General features: G+C 47.2%; 1 long non-coding RNA gene across 1 annotated transcript; it reads left to right on the top strand.

The window, feature by feature from the left end:
- Positions 1-388: 388 nt before the first annotated feature.
- On the top strand, positions 389-4912 carry LOC140419962 (uncharacterized). Its single transcript, XR_011946112.1, has 2 exons — positions 389-1197; positions 4545-4912. It is a non-coding gene; the product is annotated as an uncharacterized lncRNA (long non-coding RNA).
- Positions 4913-7854: the final 2942 nt, after the last annotated feature.

Here is a 7854-nt window from a genome sequence, read left to right as displayed (position 1 = left end):
GGGAAGAAAAGAAAGTGTTTTACTCACAGATGTTGCAGACAGGAGGAAGGTACAGTCTGTGTGAAGCTCAAGCTCACTCAGGGTTGGAGGAACAACAGCTTTGCTCGGCAGAAACTTCCATGTCCAACTTCCGGATTGAGACAATGGGGGAGCTCTGATTGGCGGAGGGGCAGAGTCTTTCCGGTCCTCCAAGTCTTACCATTGGTCAACTCCTGAGAGGTAAGGACAGCGGAAGTGAGCTCACTACGCATGCGTAGCTTCCCCTCTCCCTGAGAAATGCGCAGTCCCGGGTCTGGGGGTGGGGAGATCACCGACGGCCGGAACTGTCAGCCGGTTGCCTGGAAACCGTCTCGAGGAAGTGTTGGGGGAGAGGAAACAGAGGGTGGGGGCGAATGTGCTCTAAAGCAGTGACGTCACCGCGGAGCGGATGGATTCCTATTGGCTGATTTAGAGGATGAGTTCCTTTGTGATGTCACAATGTGGAGGTTGAACAATGGGTTTCAGACGAAAACTTCCTCCTCTGGGCAACATCTGGGGGCAAATCAATGTCTCCCCCTTTCAAAAGTTCATGAGATATAGGAGCAGAATTAGGCCATTTGGCCCATCGAGTTTGCTCTGCCATTCCATCATGGCTGATCTCATCCTGGCCTTATCTCCACCGTCCTGAAAATTCTTCAGAACCCTTCAACCCGATTAAAAATCTGTCTAACTCCTCCCTAAATTTACTCACTGTCCCAGCTCCACCACACTCTGGGGTAGTGAATTCCACATATTCACAGCCCTTGGGAGAAGCAGTTTTTCCTCAACTCTGTTTTGAATAGGGCAGCATTGTGGCCCAGTGGTTAGCACTGCTGTCTACGGCACTGAGAACCTGGGTTCGATTCCGGCCCGGGTCACTGTGTGAAATTTGCACTTTCTCCCCGTGTCTGCGTAGGTTTCACCCCCACAACCCAAAGATGTACAGAGCAGGTGGATTGGTCACACTAAATTGCCCCTTAATTGGAATTTTAAAAAATTGTTTTAAATTGCAACTGTTTTGAATTTGCTACCGCTTTTCGTAAGACGATTGCCTCTCGTTCTGGAATGCCCCACAAGAGGCAGCAGCCGCTCCAAGCCTACTTTATCTTTCCATTTCTTTTCTCATTCTGATGGGTCATTGGTAACTTGCAGCAACTGAAGAGAAAGGAAGTGAATCTGGTCAGTATGTTCCACACATTTTGAGTTCAGTAATATAGACATATTTATATCTGGCAGTCTGCATGGAGAATTTCAGGCCTCTCCAAGATGGGAAGCAGTGAGCAGGGATCTGTCAGTCAGCCTGAATCAGCACCTTCAGAGAATTAAGACCATAAGACATAGAAGCGGAAGTAAGGCCATTCGGCCCATCGAGTCCACTCCACCATTCAATCATGGCTGATTTCAACTCCATTTACCCGCTCTCTCTCCATAGCCCTTAATTCCTCGAGAAATCAAGAATTTATCATCTTCTGTCTTAAAGACACTCAACGTCCCGGCCTCCACCGCCCTCTGTGGCAATGAATTCCACAGACCCACCACTCTCTGGCTGAAGAAATTTCTCCTCATCTCTGTTCTAAAGTGACTCCCTTTTATTCTAAGGCTGTGCCCCCGGGTCCTAGTCTCCCCTGCTAATGGAAACAACTTCCCTACATCCAACCTATCTAAGCCATTCATTATCTTGTAAGTTTCTATTAGATCTCCCCTCAACCTCCTAAACTCCAATGAATATAATCCCAGGATCCTCAGACGTTCATCGTATGTTAGGCCTACCATTCCTGGGATCATCCGTGTGAATCTCCGCTGGACCCGCTCCAGTGCCAGTATGTCCTTCCTGAGGTGTGGGGCCCAAAATTGCTCACAGTATTCTAAATGGGGCCTAACTAATGCTTTATAAAGCTTCAGAAGTACATCCCTGCTATTATATTCCAAGCCTCTTGAGATGAATGACAACATTGCATTTGCTTTCTTAATTACGGACTCAACCTGCAAGTTTACCTTTAGAGAATCCTGGACTAGGACTCCCAAGTCCCTTTGCACTTCAGCATTATGAATTTTGTCACCGTTTAGAAAATAGTCCATGCCTCTATTCTTTTTTCCAAAGTGCAAGACCTCGCACTTGCCCACGTTGAATTTCATCAGCCATTTCTTGGACCACTCTCCTAAACTGTCTAAATCTTTCTGCAGCCTCCCCACCTCCTCCATACTACCTGCCCCCCCACCTATCTTTGTATCATCGGCAAACTTAGCCAGAATGCCCCCAGTCCCGTCATCTAGATCGTTAATATATAAAGAGAACAGCTGTGGCCCCAACACTGAACCCTGCGGGACACCACTCGTCACCGGTTGCCACTCCGAAAAAGAACCTTTTATCCCAACTCTCTGCCTTCTGCCTGACAGCCAATCGTCAATCCATGTTAGTACCTTGCCTCGAATACCATGGGCCCTTATTTTACTCAGCAGTCTCCCGTGAGGCACCTTATCAAAGGCCTTTTGGAAGTCAAGATAGATAACATCCATTGGCTCGCCTTGGTCTAACCTGTTTGTTATCTCTTCAAAGAACTCGAACAGGTTTGTCAGGCACGACCTCCCCTTACTAAATCCATGCTGACTTGTCCTAATCTGACCCTGCACTTCCAAGAATTTAGAAATCTCATCCTTAACAATGGATTCTAGAATCTTGCCAACAACCGAGGTTAGGCTAATTGGCCTATAATTTTCCATCTTTTTCCTTGTTCCCTTCTTGAACAAGGGGGTTACAACAGCGATTTTCCAATCCTCTGGGACTTTCCCTGACTCCAGTGACTTTTGAAAGATCATAACTAACGCCTCCACTATTTCTTCAGCTATCTCCTTTAGAACTCTAGGATGTAGTCCATCTGGGCCCGGAGATTTATCAATTTTTAGACCTCTTAGTTTCTCTAGCACTTTCTACCATATGGCTACCATATTCAACTCTACCCCCTGACTCTCCGGAATTGTTGGGATATTACTCATGTCTTCTACTGTGAAGACTGACGCAAAGTACTTATTTAGTTCCTCAGCTATTTCCTTGTCTCCCATCACAAAATTACCAGCGTCATTTTGGAGCGGCCCAATGTCAACTTTTGCCTCCCGTTTGTTTTTAACGTATTTAAAGAAACTTTTACTATCATTCCTAATGTTACTGGCTAGCCTACCTTCATATTTGATCCTCTCTTTCCTTATTTCTCTCTTTGTTATCCTCTGTTTGTTTTTGTAGCCTTCCCAATCTTCTGACTTCCCACTACTCTTTGCCACATTATAGGCTTTCTCTTTTGCTTTGATGCATTGCCTAACTTCATTTGTCAGCCATGGCTGCCTAATCCTCCCTCTGATAACCTTTCTTTTCTTTGGGATGAACCTCTGTACTGTGTCATCAATTACTCCCAGAAACTCCTGCCATTGCTGTTCTACTGTCTTTCCCACTAGGCTCTGCTCCCAGTCGATTTTCGTCAGTTCCTCCCTCATGCCCCTGTAGTTACCTTTATTTAACTGTAACACCTTTACATCTGATTCTACCTTCTTTCTTTTAAATTGGAGATTGAATTCTACCATATTATGATCACTGCCTCCTAAGTGCTCCCTTACTTTAAGATCTTTAATCAAGTCTGGCTCATTACATAACACTAAGTCCAGAATGGCCTGTTCCCTCGTGGGCTCCATCACAAGCTGTTCCAAAAAGCCCTCCTGTAAACATTCAATGAATTCCCTTTCCTTGGGTCCACTGGCAGCATTATTTACCCAGTCCACCTGCATATTGAAGTCCCCCATGATCACTGTGACCTTGCCTTTCTGACATGCACTTTCTATTTCGTGGTGCATTTTGTGCCCCCGGTCCTGGCCACTGTTAGGAGGCCTGTACATAACTCCCATTATGTTTTTTTTGCCTTTGTGGTTCCTCAACTCTACCCACACAGACTCCACATCATCTGACCCTATGTCGTTTAGTGCTATTGATTAATTTCATTCCTAATTAACAAGGCAACCCCGCCCCCTCTGCCCACCTCCCTGTCTTTTCGATAGGTTGTGAATCCCTGGATGTTTAAATGCCAGTCCTGAACCCCCTGCAACCACGTCTCTGTGATGCCTACCACATCACACCTGCCAGTCACAATCTGGGTCACAAGCTCATCTACCTTGTTCCGTACACTGCGCGCATTTAAATATAGCACCTTTAATTCTCTATTGACCGTCCCTTTTTGTTTTCTTAGTGTGGTGGACCTTGGTTTACTGAGCCTTTCCATACACTGTGTCATATTTTGTGGGATGGGGACTATCATAACCTCTCCTGAGTTTTGTCTTTTCGTGCTTTTTTGTATTCCTAAGCAGCTACGCTTCCCACTGATTACTTCACCTCTTGGTTCCCTGACTTTCCCTTCCCCCCCCAATCTTTAGTTTAAAGTCCTATTAAGAGGATGAATATTACAGAGTGAGAATGGAGGGAGAGTGTGTTGGATGGAAACTAGAATTGCCTGTTCTCAATTTCCATTTGTAAATTCCTTTTACAGGATATTAGATGAAGACTTGCAGAAAAAAACCGAACGAGACTTCAGGATTTGGAAGAGTCACTTGGCTTATCGGGACCTGAATATCATCAGGAGAACCATCACTGCAAAAGACACTTCTGGGGTGAAGGTTTGCCTGTCAGGCAAAGGAACAGAATGGAAGTAAACACAGGAACGAAGAATCACATTGGGCTGGTTCCAGGAGAATTGAGTGACAACTTCAGCGATGTAACCATGGAGTGTGATTTTTGATTGTGTTAAAAGTAAAAGGGCATCATTCTGTTTATAGTTTAAGGGATACGTTCCCTATAAAAATAGTGTTTAGACATTGTTGTTTCTAGTTTGTTGCAATAAAAGTCATAAAACCTGAAGTTTTTGTCTTATGACTCATTAATTTGTTCACTGGGGTTAGAATTTATCTTTTAAAATTCCTGATCTTTTCAGAGATCTTACACAATTGGTTTTGAGTCACAAGTTTCAACTTCCCATTTAAGCCTCAGACAACTTGCTGTCTCTCTGTTGCTCATGTCAATGACAGCCTAGTAACAGAGCTGAGGGCTGGAGATGCTGTGACCCCTTGTCGGAACTGGAATCAGTAGAAAGAAGAACCGTCGTTTCTGGTTGAGCTTTGTGTTAACTGTCTGACCATGATGACCATATATAAATAGCTAACCAGGTAATCTATTGTGATGAGGGTTTAGAAACAGACCCTGGGTCGACGAGTTCACTGAAGCTGTGGGTTGTCAGCTGTACAGTGAAACCAGGCATCCAACAGCCACAGAGACCTCTAATATTGGACACTGGGTTTAACCCTGTTCTGTATTAAACAGGCCTATCTGATACTGGGGTGATATAGTTAATCTGACCCTTAATTCATTCAATTCCAAAAGTGAATAACATTGATTCAAGTACAGTGACTACCTTGGCAATCTGTCAATAAAGTGGTGTCAGTTCATGCAGATCCGTGTCTGAACTCAATTCCATTACTTATTTTTGTTACTGACTAGACTGTGTCTCTCTTTTCTCTCGCTCCAGCCTCTCTCTGCCTCTGGTGTTCCTCTCTCTCTCTGGTGCCTCTCATTCCCTCTGCTACCTCCTTTCCCTCTGTCACTCTCACCTGCCTCTCACTCTCTGTTATTAGTGCTTAGGAAGGCAGGTGGGACAGTTTCCTTTGATAGCTGAGGGCCAAGAATATAAGAACAGGGAGAGTGTGCTGGAACTGCATTAAACACCAGTTAGACCACAGCCGGAGCACTGCAGACAGTTCTGGTCACCACATTACAGGAAGGATGCGATTACACTAGAGGCACAGTAAAGGAGATTTATTTATTTATTTTTATTAATTTGGAGTGCCCAATTAATTTTTTCCAATTAAGGGGTTTTTTTTTGAATACACATTGAGATATTTCTTTGTCATTGTAACAGCAACAAAATCAACAATGTACATAACAAGGAAAATATTAACATAGTACAAATACTGCCTCCCACACCCACAGGTCCTACAATTACTTACTTCCCTAATCTACGCGAGCCTAACTCCCCTTCCCTTCTGCTGACGATTAATTCTCTGCGAGGAAGTCGACGAATGGTTGCCACCCCCGGGCGAACCCTAACAGAGACCCTCTCATGGCGACCTTTTCTCCAGGCAGAGAAAGCCAGCCATGTCCGAAAGCCAGGTCTCCAATTTTGGGGGCTTTGAGTCCCTTCATGCTAGTAATAGGTGCCTCCGGGCTACCAGGGAGGCAAAGACCAGAACGTCCGCCTCTTTCTCCTCCTGGATTCCCGGATTCTGCGACACCCCAAGAATCGCCACCTCTGGACTCATTGCCACCCTCGTATTTAATACCGTGGATATGGCATCGGCAAACCCCTGCCAAAACCCCCTCAGTTTTGGGTATGCCCAGAACATATGGACATGGTTCGCTGCCCCCCCCGCCCCCCCCCCCCCCCCCCCCCCCCGCACACCTGTCTTCCACCCTAAAGAATCTGCTCATCCGGGCCACTGTCATGTGAGCCCGGTGAATGACCTTAAATTGGATAAGGCTGAGCCTGGCACATGTTGCGGTCATGTTGACCCTACTCAGCGTGTCCGCCCAAAGGCCCTCCTCTAACTCTCCCCCCAGCTCCTCCTCCCACTTTTGCTTCGACTCCTCAGTCTGGTTCTCCTCCAATCCCATAAGCTCTTTATATATGTCTGAGACGCTCCCCTCTCCTATCCATCCTCTAGAAACCACCCTATCCTGAATTCCCCTTAGCGGCAGGAGTGGGAAGGTTGGTACCTGCTTCCGCAAAAAGTCCCGTACCTGTAAATATCGAAATTCATTTCCCCCCCGCCAATGCAAACTTCTCCTCCAGCGCCCTCATACTCGGGAAGCTTCCTTCGATACACAAGTCCTCCATCCTCTCAATCCCAGCTCTCCACCAAATTTGGAACCCCCCGTCCATCCTCCCTGGGGCAAACCGATGGTTGTCGCAGATTGGGGACCACACCGATGCCCCCTCTGCTTCCCCATGTCCCCTCCACTCCCCCCAGACTCTCAGGCCGCCACCACCACTGGACTGGTGGAGTACCGCGCCTGTGGGAATGGCAGAGGCGCTGTTACCAATGCCCACCCCTGACTTGTTCCCTTACAAGAAGCCGCCTCCAGGCGCACCCACGCTGGCTCCCCCCCCCCCCACCCACCACCACCAGCCACCTCCTAACCATGGCAATGTTAGCCGCCCTGCAGTAATTGCTGAAATTTGGCACCACCAGCCCTCCATCCCCCCCCGACTCCGCTCGAGCATTGCCCTCTTCACCCATGGGGGCTTGCCCCCCCACACAAAGCCCACAATAATCTTATTGATCCGCTTAAAAAAGGACCGTGGGATGAATATGGGGAGGCATTGGAAAACAAATAGGAATCTCGGGAGGACCATCATTTTTACCAACTGCACCCTACCCGCCAGAGACAACGGGAGCGCATCCCATCTCCGGAAATCCTCCTTCATCTGTTCCACCAACCGGGCCTTGTTCAATTTATGAAGCCTGCCTCAATCCCTCACCACCTGAATACCCAAGTACCTAAAACTGCCCCCTACCACTCTAAACGGCAGTTCCCCCAGTCGCCTCACCTGACCCCTCGCCTGGACCACAAACATCTCGCTCTTCCCCATATTAAGCTTGTACCCCGAAAACCGGCCGAATTCCCCTAAAATTCCCATAATTTCTTCCATCCCCTCCTCTGGGTCTGAGACATACAACAGTCGATCGTGGTGGCTACCACATAGGTCGTCCGCATACAGCGAGACTCGGTCCCCAACCCCTCCGGAC

The sequence above is a fragment of the Scyliorhinus torazame genome, chromosome 5 (genome assembly GCF_047496885.1).
Source record: "Scyliorhinus torazame isolate Kashiwa2021f chromosome 5, sScyTor2.1, whole genome shotgun sequence".
Taxonomy (NCBI): domain Eukaryota; kingdom Metazoa; phylum Chordata; class Chondrichthyes; order Carcharhiniformes; family Scyliorhinidae; genus Scyliorhinus; species Scyliorhinus torazame.
This window is presented reverse-complemented; position numbering and strand designations above follow the sequence as displayed.